Source organism: Hemibagrus wyckioides, linkage group LG10 (genome assembly GCF_019097595.1).
Source record: "Hemibagrus wyckioides isolate EC202008001 linkage group LG10, SWU_Hwy_1.0, whole genome shotgun sequence".
Taxonomy (NCBI): Eukaryota; Metazoa; Chordata; class Actinopteri; order Siluriformes; family Bagridae; genus Hemibagrus; species Hemibagrus wyckioides.
This window is the reverse complement of record NC_080719.1, coordinates 25213841-25229402: the sequence shown is the minus strand read 5'-3', so window position 1 is coordinate 25229402 and position 15562 is coordinate 25213841. Positions and strand designations below refer to the sequence as shown.

The 15562-nt window shown below is 37.3% G+C and overlaps 1 protein-coding gene across 2 annotated transcripts in view; it reads left to right on the top strand.

Annotated features, from left to right (window-relative positions):
• The window catches only part of LOC131360937 (inactive N-acetylated-alpha-linked acidic dipeptidase-like protein 2), a 266958-nt gene that overhangs the window by 14196 nt on the left and 237200 nt on the right, over positions 1-15562 (top strand). Inside the window, exon 2 of one of the 2 annotated variants that reach the window (XM_058401796.1) lies at positions 1687-1741. The exons of the other annotated variant lie outside the window; for it this stretch is intronic. The gene's annotated coding sequence lies outside the window, so the exon portion shown is untranslated. The remainder of the gene's footprint in view (positions 1-1686; positions 1742-15562) is intronic. 2 annotated transcript variants of the gene reach the window in all.

Sequence of the window (15562 nt, the reverse complement as noted above, 5' to 3'; positions counted from 1 at the left end):
TCATGGGATTTTAACTTCTTAAAATGTCTCATGTTAAAATATGATTTTATTACTTTTATAAGGCGAAGTGGCATAAAATGCTACCTGCTGGGAAATGCATTTATATCCCAAATCCAATAAATGGCTTAAAATATAGAGCTGTGGCTGAATTAGTAAGAGTGGCATAATGGTGGTCATGGAGCCACTTTAATAGGAACCCTTGCTCAATCATGCATTTACAAACAACAGGTCATGCTGGGGCAGTAGACTGTATGAAATAATACAGATACAGATCAAGAGCTTCAGTTAATGTTCACATTATACATCAGAATGGAGGAACAATCTGAACACAGCAATTTTTTACTATAGCGTGGATGCAGGTGCCAGACAGGCTGGATGTGGTTCAATTATTTCAGAAACTGCTGATCTGCTGGGTTTTTCACACCCAATAGTCTATAAGGTTTGCATAGAATGGTGTGAAAAACAAAAAAAATCCATCTAATAAACAACAGTTCAGTGAGCAGAAACACTTTGTTGATGAGAAAGGTCAAAAGACTTGGTTTGAACTGACAGGAAGGGTCCAGCCAAGAACAGGACACAAGTGTGTATACTTTAAACACGTATATTTGGTTAAATCCAAGAATCAAAAGTCAGTAGCAAAATTCCCAAAGACAGACAGTGATACTATAGAGCAGAAATAAGGAACGGGAACTAGGGTCAGAACCAGGAAGTACAATGTGATATAGGAACTTAATAATAAAAAAGCATGATTAAATTTCTCAACAAACAATGACTCAGAGAGGATATATCGTAAATAGGCAAACTAATTGGGAACAAACACAAAACAGGTCACCACAATAAGGAAACAAACCAATGACCGGACAGTCAGGACTAGAACAAAAATAAAAACAAACACATGATATTTGACTCTATGGGAACTGGAATGCAGCGGGAGAAACTGTGATAGAAATATGATATTTTTCCTGGCACGTATTTAAAAAGTTATTTAAAGTGTTCCATAGAAACAGTGAATCATCCTGTTTGTGTTTGCTTTGGCTTGGCAGGAAAACACTGCGTCTTGCTTTGAGACATTTTCTTGAGATCAGAAAATAGGCATATCAGGTTCCAATAAGCCAGTTTTATGACAGTGACTGTTATGAGTGGGGTTATTTTATGATAATGCTGCTGTTTTGGTGATTTTCGGGAGATGAGAGATGTGCTGCTTATTGATGCATCTGCCTCCTGTTCTCACTCTCTGATGCTACATAGCTTCTTGAAAATAAATATTCATTCATAAACGTGATAAATATTTTACTGGAGGAAAGGAATTCATTTTTTAAAGCTGCTTCAATTAACTTGTGTGGCCTCCGAGAATTTTTTTAACCTGACTGGTCAGATCAGGTAACCGGATTCTGTGGTTTGGATCGGTTTTGCCCGTCATCAGATTTGGTCAAGTGTAAAATGAAACTTTATTGTTTTTGTCAAATAGGAAATAGATTAAAATTCGTTTGGCATCGATTAGCTTACTAGCCACCTAAAGCCATTTAGCTGTATGTGTGATGGTGATCCATTTATCACGATCTATAGCGATCTAAGACCTCATCATCTTTTCATGCCCTTATAGTTACTTAGATTACATCGGGCCAGCTAGATGAAGTGGCATGATAGACCAGGTACTTCATTTCTCTTTCATCCCTCTTTCATCAGATTTGGAAGTAGAAGTACCCTGCAGAGCCACATCGCAGATATGACACCAGCCACAGTAAGCAGCTCAACACACATTCTGCATCCACAATAAGCGACTGTGAGTGATTAAAGCGGCTGGCAGTGGGCTGCGATATGCCCTGGGAAAGCATTAATCTTGCAGGTTCCTGGCCTCTCCCTAAAGAGGCATGATCAAAGTGCAGTGCCGGGGCTCAAGGACAGCGGAGGACTCGGAGGAGGGTGGTGGTGGTGGTGTGGGGACGGAGGGCTGAAAGGAGGCAGATGGAAAGTTCAGACCCCGGCTTGTTTCAGCAAAATGTCAGAACTGTAAAAAAGGTTTCATAACCCATCAATCACGTGTGGCGCCACTCCTGAAATAGTCAGGAGGTGACGGAAATTAGACCTCTCTAGTGAACTGTAGAGGTAATTACTGCAGCTTGGCTCGGGTGACTTCGTTTTTAGGGAAGCAGAGAGCTAGGAAAGTTACAACGAGCCAAGTCTCGGTGTGACAGGTGTGTACAGAGCACAAATCAAGAAAACTAGCTTCATTATGTGACACCTGACAGCTTGTGCATGTGTTCGTATGTGGGGTTTCTTGTTTTATTTGCTGCTTTTGTGTTGTGGTATTACTTTTTTCTTTTTGTTGTTCTTACGTGAGGGTTACTCGTTTGTGTATATATTGGCTGTTATTCTCTTGGAAGAATATGCTCCAATCTTCATGGTGTTCATTCAGTGGCTGGCAATTTACCATTCAGTCAATCTGGAGACGTTATTGAGAACACGGTTTACCTTTGTGACTGAACGAATCACTTTATTGTTTGAGCTCTTTTTTATTTCACCGTGGTGCGAAATTTTATTTGACGTGCAAAGTGTTCTCTGGGCTTGCCTCACTGAAATAATATTTTACTTTGACTTTGCAAAACTGTAACGCTCTCATCTTTTATTAGCAGTTTGTGCTTAGGTTGATTAAGAAGGAGATCATCACGAGTGATTTATGGCTGCGGGATTACATGCTGGTACCGTGGCTTGCGTTTCACTTGCATGGGAGCTTCTGGCTGCTTGTAAATGTGAAATATTTTCACTCCTCCTTATGAAGTTTATTGTGATTGTTCACAGTTTATTGAACCCCACATAACCCACGTTTATCAACCCTACTTTTTCCTTCAACTGGTCATCCGTCAAGCTATTTATAGTTACCTCATGCTTTCCTTTTTATACATGTACATTATGCACTTTTATTATTTTTGCAGAAACACTGTTAAACTGCTGTATTCTTGCATGGTTTATGCAGTAATTACTTTTAGCGTTTGCTGTTGTTTTACATGTGTGACCTTCATGCAGTAATCGCATCATTAAACACTCCAGCACACAGTACATGGAGTCACAGATCATCATCTCCCCCATGCTATAACTCAAGATTAGCTGAAAATATCAACAAATCTAAACTTTGTGTTAAAATGAACTGATCTGAAGGCAGTGTGAATGGATTTGTGAATGGATTTGTTTCACTAATCTTAATTCTACTTTCCTGTACACTGGTGTTACAGTCTGCTGATGCAATGGAAATCAACTCATCAGACATTTTCTATCAGCATAAACAAATCAATTATTTTATTGCCGGAAGTCTGATATAAAATTAGTCAGGATGCTGTTGGATTTTGGTGTGAGATGTTTTCTTTTCTTTTTTTTACCTCTCTTGGGATAATCTTACACAGTGGTTGAAGATAACGCCTTCACATTTTAGATGCTTATGAATAAGCACTTGGGGCATTTTAGAGGGTAGAGATGGGTTTGATATCAGAATTTACTCAATAGACATAAATATTTGTGTGGAAAAAAAATCAGAAATACTCATGACAAGCTACAAATTCTTAAAGCCCTGAGTGTCTACTTTAATATAAAGCACACTGTGGAGTGTTATGACAAAGAAATTTAATAGTGAACATGCCATCCGAAAAACAGGAGCAACTTATTATTATTTTTTCTTTCAAATTAATCTATCTATCTATCTATCTATCTATCTATCTATCTATCTATCTATCTATCTATCTATCTATCTATCTATCTATCTATCTATCAAATGAAGTGGATTTGGATTGTTGGATTAATGGACATACCACTGAACAGGATATTCTTGAAAAAAAAAGCCTCTGAAAGGTTCTCTATAGGTTCATCCAACAGGTTTCAACAGCAACACTTTTTCCCAGATGGAATCGAGGGGCATCATGTACACACACATTCACACCTAGTGACAATTTAGCATAGTCAATCCATCCACCTGTGTGCCTCTGGATGGTGGGAGGAGCCTGAAGAAGCAAACCTTGCAAGAACATACAGTATGAAATTCCATACAGACCATAAGCCGAGCTCAGGATGGGACAGTGGAGCTGTGTGGCAGTAATACTGACCACTATGCTGTGCAGGATGGTTCAAATATCTGTCCATGTAAATGTTAGAACTTTAAAGAAAATCACTTTTGGAAAAGTCATCAAATTTTAGGATAAAAGAATACATTAAAGGTATTTTTTATTGCTGTCAAATGTCAAAATTTAACTCGAACAGTGTGTAAGGGGTAGAGTTAGAAAGTATAGAAAAAAAGCCTGCAGTTTTTTGTTTCTGCAGTAAGCATTGATAAAATTGCTTGGTGTGAGCTCTGGCTGACTTTTAATTTGGACAAAATAATTAACAAGAAATATAATATCAAACTAAGCAACTAGCAAACAAACAAACAAACAAAAAAACTAAAAAAGGAAGTGCATAAATAAATGTAATGATTATAACTTTCTTTCTTTCTTTCTTTCTTTCTTTCTTTCTTTCTTTCTTTCTTTCTTTCTTTCTTTCTTTGAGTAGGACAAAAAATACCCTCTTTAAGGTTTTATGTACAACAATAACATCATATTTCCCAAGATTTCAAGTACAACCCCATTAGAAACGTCACCAGTCCTAAGAGCTGTTTTCTAAAAATGTGTAGATAATATATGCATGGGGAAAATCAGTTCTTTTCTAATGCCTTGTTGTGGGATCATGGGATTGAATTTAACGAGACTTCCAAAGACTGAGGCTCCCTGAAACTTTTTTTGTTTTTCTTCTCGGTTGGTTTTCGTATGTTAGATGTTTAGATGGTGTGTGTACCTATCCTGATTGTTCTATACACACATGTCTGTTGTGTAATTCTCATACAGTGGAACCTCGGCATAGGAATTTGATTCGTTCTCAAGGTGAAAATTTGTATTGTAATGAATTTTCCCATCAGAAATAACGTAAATACAGATAATCCGTTCCAGCCACCTAAAAATATGATCAATATTCCCAATACGAAGCGTATGTAAACAGTATGGCTGCTTACAAAGAACTGACCCAAGCCAAGCATTCCATGTCAAGGGTCCTCACAGGAAGTGGTGCCACCATGCTTGGGCTGAAAATAGAACAGACCGCCCACACCACCAATCTGTCAACAAAAAAACACCCCAAAAATCACCTAGCTGTTGAACGCATGCTGAAGACAATGTTGGTATCGTGGGTTGGTTAGCTAAAATTTGTAAACTCGCTTCGCTTGGGTTTCCACTGATGCAAACAAGTTTTGAACGGCTCCCTGAAGTACGCATAAGTTAGCCGGCTTTCGGTTCGGTTCGTTTGTATGCTGAAAATGCTTTGTATGCCGATGCTAATTTCTTGAAAATTTCTATTCTTAAGGCGAAAATTCGTAATGGAGAGAATTCGTATGCCGAGGTTCCACTGTGTTATGCGGTGACGGCTAAATAATTATGGGTCATCACTTATAGTGTGAGAAGGAATAGAAATGTTGTTCCTTGTTCCTTATTCTTGTTCCTTATGCATCTGCGTTCATCTTACATCAACACGAATACACGAGAAAACACAACGTGACTCACCATGTTTTTTGTTTTTGTGTTATTTTGGTGTTGTTATGCACAGTAAGGCATCTCACCTCTTCTGTTTCACATCATTCCCCTGCTACTCATCATACATGTGTGCTGTAGAAACTAGTGATGCCATCATCGACTAAAACACACGCACAGGTTACTTTACTTCCTGAACAACTGTGGGGCATGTGGTAGCTTAGTGTTCATCTACTAATCAGAAGGTTGTGAGTTCAAATCCCAGGTCCACCAAGCTGCCACTGCTGGGCCCCTGAGCCAGGCTCTTAACCTTCATTTGCATAAAAAAATGAGATAAAATGTAAGTGACTCTGAAAAAAGGTGTCTGCTAAACACCAGAAATGTAAATGTTGGACCTGAGTATGAGCTGCTTTCACAATCGCACTCAGAACACCTTGGGTTTGGGACCACTCTACACTTCGAGGTCTATATGGCAGCTTGACCATGTGTTTGTTGTTAGCGTTTGTCAATTGTTTTTTAGGTAATCAGGCCTTCTTCAAATGATGTCACGTGCATGCACATGTTCACGTGCAATATCAGAGCATGTGATCACATATATTTCACGTATGCCTAACATCTGAAACACATTTAGCTTTTCTCCCTCGCCTGAAAGGCAATCATGTAATGCACCGGATGTTAATTCCTAAGCTGTTAAGTCTTGCTATAAAGTAAAAGAGACCACTCTTTTTTGTTTCACTCTTTTAAGCGGAAGTATTGTGAGCGTTTCATGAATAAAGCATAAAGAGTATCAGCACTCACCCAGAGTTTATGCTTTTTGTCTCTTTGAAGAGGTTTCGTCTTTGTTGCATGAGTAACTACTCCTTATTTTAGCCGCTTTAAGTGCCGCTCTTTTTTTCTAGCATAGGACAAGTTGAACTTGATTGTTCCATTTTGTGAATAATAGGACATTTTGTGTGTGTGTCTGTGTGTGTGTGCGTGTATACATGTGTGTGTGTGTGTGTGTGTGTGTGTCTGTGTGTGTGTGTGTGGGGCAGCCAAGTCGTTACTGGTGTAAGCAACAGATAAGAGATATCAATATTTGATGGCAATCCATTTTGCTCTGCTAGAGTGGAGGTGCAATTTTTGATTGAGGTGTGTGGGAGGGTGAAACTGTGTGTGTGTGTGTGTGTGTTTGTGTGGGAATGAGACTGGGAGACAGATTATCAAAAGCAGAGAGAGAGAGTGAGAGCTAGAAAGGGAGAGAGCGAGAGAGAGAGAGAGAGAGAGAGAGAGAGTGAGAGAGAGAGAGAGAGAGAGCAAGAGAGAGAGAGAGCAAGAGAGAGAGAGCGAGAGAGAGAGGTTTCTGCAGACACGCACGACTTCACGGAGACACAGTCAGTCTCTCTCCATGGGAGAGGATTAGGCCATGCTCTGGCACAAAGAGCTACTTACCTGATGAGCAGAAGAAACTTGACCCTGTCTCTAAACCTCTGCAGTAATACTTACAAGAATCAGAAACGATTGTTGTCCCTCATTACCCATAATCTCCTCCCTCGGTTTCATCAAGCCATTGTAGGCTTATTCTCTGATTTTTCCTGTCACACAATCATTTCTCTGACTATTTAAAAGATCTGTACGCTGCATTAATGCTGGAATAATCAGGCTGTTTTTAATCCACCTTTCACAAGCATTCGACTCTTATTTTACTCAAGAGAAAAAACAATAGACATGTTGAATGTTTATATTTTTAGATTATATCTACAGGAACACCCCACAAGAGCTGCAGTTTTATCCAGTATGTGATCCAGTGGTCTAGCCATCACAATTTGGCCCTTTTGTCCAACTGAAAATCCTTACGCTTGTCCATTTTTCCTGCTTCTAACACATCAACTTTGAGGACAAAATGCTCACTTATATATCCCACCCACTAACAGGTGATCGGTGTAGATACACTACATAGACGTACACAGTACTAGATAAAGTGTACATGTGCAAAAATTTGTAAACATTGCAGCAGAGTACAGTATAATATCCAATAAGGCATGATGCAGCTCTGACCAATACTTATATACATTTCTGGCATTTAGCAGATACTGTTATCCAGAGCCACTTACATTTACGCCACTGAGGGTTAAGGACCTTGTTAAAGGGCCCCAGCAGTGGCAGCTTAGGGGATCTGGGATTCAAGCCCACAACCTTCAGATCCATAATCCAACACCTTAACCACTAAGCTACCACATTTTGTACTGTATGCTGCATAAGTTTATGCACTGCTGCTACATGATTTGTTTAAGTGGCTAATTGCAGGAATGACCTTATATACAGTTGTTCCTAATAAAGTGGACAGTCAGTGTATGTACTAAAGTATCTAAAGTGCTTGAAATAGTATAAAAAAGCAGTAGGATGTTTTTATACATGGACAAAATGCCCATTCTTGTACATTCATGAACAAACAGCCCTTAGCTAGTCTACCATCTTACATTTCCGACATTTAGCAGATGCCCTTATTCAGAGTGACTTACATTTAAATACTTAAGGGCAATTAAGGGTTAAGGGCCCAGAGGTGGACGCTCGGTGGACCTCAGATTGAACTCACAATCTGTAGTTCAACCACTCAGCTACCGTGTCCTCCATCTTTGTTTTTTTGTGTGTGAAAAATAAATGTGTTGAAACCATAAAACTGCAGTATGTGTGAAAGAAAAACCCATTTTAAAGATTCATGTCTTATTTCTTGTCTGTTTCAGGATAGTTCAACGTTTTATTTTTTACACTGTCGTGACTTTATGTGGAAGCGTTAGAGCAATTACAGTCACTCAGGTATAAATAATAATTACAACCTTGCAATGCAGAGCTGAAATGGATCATACGATAAACCATGAGCTGCCAGAACAGGCTAGTCATTAACTATCGTTAGTATACATCTGTATGCCATAACAATTTATAATCCTGCTATCCAGTGCCACCAAAAACAGCTCCTTTTTGAGGTTACTTCCTCTTAGGCTTTCTTCCTCATGTCATTTCAGGAAGGATTTCTGTAAAGCCGCAACGTGATCATCTGTTAAATACAAATGAATTGAAATGAATTTTAATGTTAGCTGACCTAGCTCAGTGCCGAATGATTAACTGAATGTCGCGATGTGTGTGTTTGTGTAAACTGGTTCATCTCCGCTGAACGTTTTAGTGAAACCTTCATCAAAAATAAGTAGCGAGTCAGCTTGTTAGTGCTAACTGTTTCGGAAAGGATTTTAGCCAGGAAAATGTAGCACACTGACTATTTGAGTAAACTAAATAATCATGTCATCAGTGAATGATAGATGATGATGAATGATAGATGAATGTAGGTGATGTTTCCATTTTTATTAAAATCATTCGATGTAGACAAAACAAGGAGACAAGACAAACTCTTTTCTTTCAAACTTTCTATTTGACTGAAAAGCCATTTTAAGACATAAGAATTTTGTAAATTAAACAATATAATACCTGTAATGTAAGATTACTTCAAATTTACATTAAAGTGATCAAAACTTATTCTGCTAGCCTGGTTTTATATAATTCTGGCTGTTTCTTATTAAATCACTTTTTTTTTTTACTCCTCTCTTGGAAAATATACCTATGACGTCTATAGCTAGAAGTTACTTTCTCTTCCAGATTGCTATACAGAGAGCCAGACACTGACTGACAAAGGCTGTGTTCCTCCCACGTTCATCCGAGATGATGACTGACTGACAGATTGTCCTTAGAAAACCAGGTTTATCTGTGAATTTGGAGATTCATACAAAATACCTTTTGGAAATAACTTGGGGAAAAAAAAAGGAAAATAAAGCATCCTGCAGTGATGGAGTTTACACAGGATTTCACTCATTTTTAATAAAAATGCCACATTGAACATTATAATATAAAAAAGAAAAAAAAAAATATATTTTTTTAACCTTTGTATAAATAATAATAATAATAATAATAATAATAATAATAATAATAGCATTATTTATTTATTTATTTATTATATAAATAAATGGGACCATTCGTTAAACAAAACAGACTGATGGTGCGACTAAGTCAGCACCCTAGTCCAATAGTCTAGTTCACTGATCAGTGAGTTGTCCACTTTAAGACTTCTTCTTCTCAATCACAAAATCCTTACAGTTCCCTGGAATGTTTACACCCTAAAAAGTCCCACAATGCATCACAAAAACCAGGGGCTCACTATGTTCCCTTACTGTAAATGTCATCATATATTCTGAAGCCTTTTAGCTTGAAAAAATGGGCAAGCTTTTTCTAAATGTGAGTAGCTTGTTGTCATTGTTGTAGTTCTCAAATGACTACTTTACGCTAGATATTCTTATTTTATTTGTTGTTTTATATATATGGTTCATTTGAAACTAATGGCCTTTAAGGTGTTAATGACTTCCACTAGCTAGTGTACAATCCTGCTTGAAGTACCATGAGAGGAAAAGTGTGTGTGTGTGTGTGTGTGTGTACTTGAATACAGGTGTGCCTCATAAGAAGTCAGGTGATTATGAAAAGGTTTTCAGCTGAGGATCATGGGCTTTGGAGTTTGTAGCAGGCACATACATCGACTTCACAGCAGTGATGATAATGTACAGCATCTAACAATGCCTTAGGGTTCTGCTAAACATTAGCAAGTTATCGAGTTTTAGAGGTATTTCAGTAATCATGAAAAAAAAATTGATTTAGAAAATCTACTGCATCTGTTAACATCATAAAGTTTTACACTTTATTTCTAACAAAATATCACAGTAATCATTTTTCACAGATATCACAGAAAAAGCCAACTTGCATTTTTTTTCCCTTTGTTGCTTCTAATGAGGTGTGACCTCTGTGACACCTTTATTCTCTCTATTTTGAATCAGATTGAATTTTACTGTATTTATAAAGAATTTGGAAATTTAGAGCAATCGGACAGGAACAGGTTGATATTGCAATAAGAAAGAAAAATCTGTGTAAAAGTAAATTTGGAAATGTAGTGAAGTAAGATATAAAACCTTGATAGACATGTACATTCTGAGAATTAAAGATTTTATTACACAGACCTGATGTAAAAGGTGTAAAAAGTCATTTATTCCTCTATCACTACACTGCGCTACACAAAGAATGCCGAACCCTACCTGATTGGTATGCCTGAGTTCCCCATTTGGTTGCTATTCAAAGAAATGTCAATGGCTGCCTCTATACAGCACCTTTCCTCCCTGACTTCCAGCCACAGGTCAATCATGAACAGATAGAGTGTGCCCATGGCAGGTATGTTGTAGTTACTATAGCATCTTAGCTGTGTACACTTCAGTGCATCAGTGACCCAAGAGCAGAATGTAAGTGCTCGCATCAGCTGAGTTACTGAGCTGTACACTGTGTGCTGCTCCCATGATTTATGGTCCCCAATACAGTCAATAACGGCCTGCGCGAAGACGCAAAGCTCCCTGAGATTGGATTACAAGGCAAGGCCTTGCATTTGGGCTTCTTCATTAAGAAATGTCAGCACAGTACAGGGGAGCTCGTTCATGTTTGTGCTTTGCTACAAATACTTCTCTGGGTAAAGCTTTGTTCAGTTGATGGAACCCGGAGTATTCTGCCTTTATACTGTATGTAGGCGAATATGGTAGAAGTATATGAATTTTCCTGATTATATAAAGCAGAATTTTTGCTAGGTTGTGTTGTGCTCCTTCCTCCATGTGGATTAATCAGACAGGTGTAAATGACATTTGTTGGTTTGGGACACCCAAATAAAGAGGACATAATTATAACCTGCCTATATTGTTATCTCCTCACTGTTACAGTGTTGTGAGAACAAAAACTTCAATTAGAGTCTTAGTTACTGAATAGATTTATGCTGAGTTTAGCTATTCTGAAAGCTAATGGGCTTGTTCAAGGAGTTGTCAGCTGGCAGCCTGCGGTCTGATTAGCAAACTGATGACATAGCTTCTTTTAAAATAAGAATCGATGCTGAAAACTAAATGTTTGCAGAGGAATGGACTTCTATCCATGTCAAATTCTCATTTCTTCAGAGTCTATGGAGTGTAGTGAAGCATTTTATTGTCTGATTTATAGCCAGAAACTTATCATTAATAGTTCAGAGGAGGAAAAAACAAAACAAAACAAATGGCAGCGAATTCCTTAACAAGATAAGATTTCTAGTTTTTTACAATCTAAATGCAAGTTAATATGAGTAAATAAATTACTGGCTAGAAGCAAGGAAAGACAGGAAATCTTTATCTAGATATAAAGTAAGATTGCTAGCTAAATAACTACTCAGATATAAATAAATCCATCTAGCTAAAACAAGGTAAGACTGCTTATTCACTAGCTAAATATAAGGTAAGATGGCTAGTTAAATCAGTAGAAATACCAGTAGAAATACCAGTAGAAAACAGTAGAAATACCATCCTTACATCCAGCAACAAACAAGAAACTGGCAACTGGTTTTTAATACCTGTAGATTTGACTCTTTTGCTTCCATTTTGTGTGAAAATGGTTGAAATTGTACTTTTGTATCCTGAGAGTTAAAATTATTACTGCAAAAATGCAGGGTAAAAGCCATTATACCGTGTCTCCCAGTGTGATATCCGTCCTAAGCCTCCTTTGATATCCCTCCTAGCTTCTCAGCTCTGTAACAGATACTAGACCTTCTTTTATACCAAGAGCTGGGGAGTGATTGCGTATCCAGGATGGTGTATTATACACACAAATACTCCTGTTGAAGCTGACCTGAGAAACTGTCTTAGCTGCTCAAGAAGGCCAAAGTCTCCTTTGACTCAAACATTCTTTTCTTTTTTTAAGTGCTTGAATTCAAAATCGCAGGCCATTTATCCCGATCACTGACCCACACAGTGGATTAATACAGCTTGGCCATTTCACACTAAAATGTAATTGTAACTGGTTTGCAGCTCTCATGTTAATCTCTACAACATAATGTGTGTTGCTGTAATAGCACTCAAATAGTCCTTTGTCTCAGCGTAACCTCATTCCACACAGCCCAGAAAGCTGGCAGAAAGCTTCTTGTTCGGTATGCCTTGTTTAGCTGCCACTAGCATGGCAGATGCTTGGGGGTAGTGATAAGGGCCACTGTACTGTGGTTATGGCAGGCATTAGCTTGATGATTTGATTGGTAGTGGCTGACATGCCGAGGCATTTGCTGCTCTCTCCTCATGCAATAGCTTAACATGCTGGGCAATTAGATTACTGGCAAATTGCTGACCCTGTCTATAACATTTACAGATAAGCAGGAGCAGCTTGAAATAGGCTCCAAAATGTAGAGGCTGTGACCCAAAGTGAACCAGTAGGAGTCATATCGCCACTGTGCTAGGTAGCATTCTCATCTCAGATTGTGCTGCACTTATTTCCAAAGCCTGGCATTTATAAATGATGCATTTTTCCCTGAGTTCAGGTGCTGCTATATGTAATACTGTAACATATTCACTTTCATGTATTTCTAGCTTGTATTTTTGATCTAAAGAACGTTAAAGTTTCAGTTTCAGCCCTACTTTTGTAATCATAACTCAACTGCAACAATAATGCCTTAAGATATGTAAAGATGCATTCTTTGTATTGTATGAGATGAATTACAATGAGTTTAATTTAAATTTGCACCAAGGGATAAATCAAGCCTGCAGAATTTTTAAAAATAAAAAATGCAAAATGAGGGAATTAGTCAAAGGAACAACCAAGTGGCCAACATGATGCTATCACCATCATGCTTCACTATGAGGACAGGCTCCTCAGGACAGTGAACAATTTCGAGTTTCTGCCACTTGAAGAGCTTTGTGCCAAGAACAAAAGTTATATTATATTGATTCCTGAGAACCTTATTCCAAAGAAGTTCTTTAAAAGTCATCGTTCAATAGAGCTAAAGTGAGTCCAGTGCATCAATGACATGTACAGTGTTTAATGTGAATATGTACCCTGCCCTTGAAGATTTCCACATTTCTTGAGAACTGAAGTGGGCGTTACTTAGGATTATAAATCATGCAAGCACACAAAATAGATCATAACTAGTGTACGTGTGCATTCATCATTGCATTTATTGTAATTATTCGCAAAATGATTTACTAAAAGAAATGCAAAATAAACAGGGCATTAGTCAAAGACACAACAAAAAGGCCAAGGGGAACTCAACACCATGCTTCAGGATAGTTTTCTATTCTAACTTTTCATATGGATATTTCTTTTATGAAGATCTTTTACACGTGTTTCATTGAATGTGTTTTTCCATTATTTGTTTGAATGGCAATTTGAATGTAAAGAGTAAGGATCAGTTGAAGAATATAGTTAAATGGGGACCGCACAAATTTACGAACATAGGAAGGGCCAGGTAGTCCTTTCTGATGCTATCCATTGTGTACCGGATTTCATCTGCTTCCTTCTGGCCGGAGATTTAAACTCCCTTTGTGCAAATCAAATAGATATAAGAATTCTTCTGTACCTGCTGCAGTCATGTTTTTAAAATATTTATATATATATATATATATATATATATATATATATATATATATATATATATAAATAAATAATATATATTATTTAATAATATATATATAATAATATATATAATATATATATATATATATATATATATATATATATATATATATATATATATATATATATATATATACATATATACATATAATATTATATATATAAATATATAATAATATTATATATTTATATATTTATATAAATATAAATATATAAATGTTTTTTGTGTAAAGTTACATTTTGGACATATTTTTTCCACATATTCGCCAAATAATGTCTATAATAATGGCTGTAGAGTTTGTGGTTAAATGCACAGATGCTAAAAATGATGTCACTTCCCCTTAACTTCCCAGGTATGTTTGACGCAGTTTCAGAACAATGACGACAAGAGTGCGAGTGTGCGGGTTTTCATAGCAATCAAGCAGGAGACACACCTTATTCCACCTGTTAAATCAGTTAATTTTGGCTTTCTTTAGACTCAGGTGTGGCTTCTGCTTGGTTGGAATGAAAACCTGCACCTACACTGACCCTTTCCAGATAAGATCGGGCACTCCTGGACTAAACACTGCAAATGTAAAGCAATCTTATAAAGTAAATAATAAGCCTTTCTTAATTATACTCCAAAGAGATAAAACAAACTCGCAAAGCTAACCCTATACTACACAGGATATAATAAGATGCTAATCTTCTCCTGTATCACAGAATCCACTCTACATTGTTTTCTACATCGTGATGATAATGAGTTACTTTTCATGTACTTCTCACTTCTCATTCCGTTGATCACCTGTCAGAGCCGACATTTTAATCAGGGTTTGTGTACACGAGGTGAGTAGTTAGGCCATCAGCACTAATTTGAATGATCATTTTTAATGCAGCTTATGTTAAAATATGAAAATCTAAAGGTACCCTAGCAAGTTCTCTCAGTGTTTGATCACCCATGCGCTTCCTATTAGCCAACCCGAGGCTGCACCTTTTATCTGGCTTACTGACCATCTTACTGTCAGTTTTTCTCATTAATATGGAGAGTTTGTTATCCATCCAACACTGATAGTAGGCGAAACTTCAACAGATTTATTTCCTCAGCTTTGAAGCCACTATGCCAAGTGCAGCTTGTGCTTATGTGATGTGGAAGCTTTTTATACAAAATGCTGCAAAAAAAAACAAAACACAAAAAGCTTTCAGATATTCACACCAGCTTGTTTCAGATATTTTCTTGTTTTGTAAAAATTTACCAAAGATGCTGATGATTTCTTATCCCCATGGATGTTGTTTCTTTGGTTGTGAATAATTTGTGCCCTTTTACTTGTGGGATTTGGTGCCCTTTAGCAAGACGATTACAGAATGCTGTGTATTCCAGCTTAATTACACGGCCTCTACTGGTTTGTCTTGTCATCTACACTAAAGCATATATCAAAATGTTTGCAGTAATATGAAGAATTATATTCAGGGCTAATATATTTCTTGAGTCAAAAGAAAAGCTTCCAAGCATTTGTGATTTGCATTTTCTGCATCTGATTGGGTTAGTGGACTACAAAGAATATGCTTACTCCATC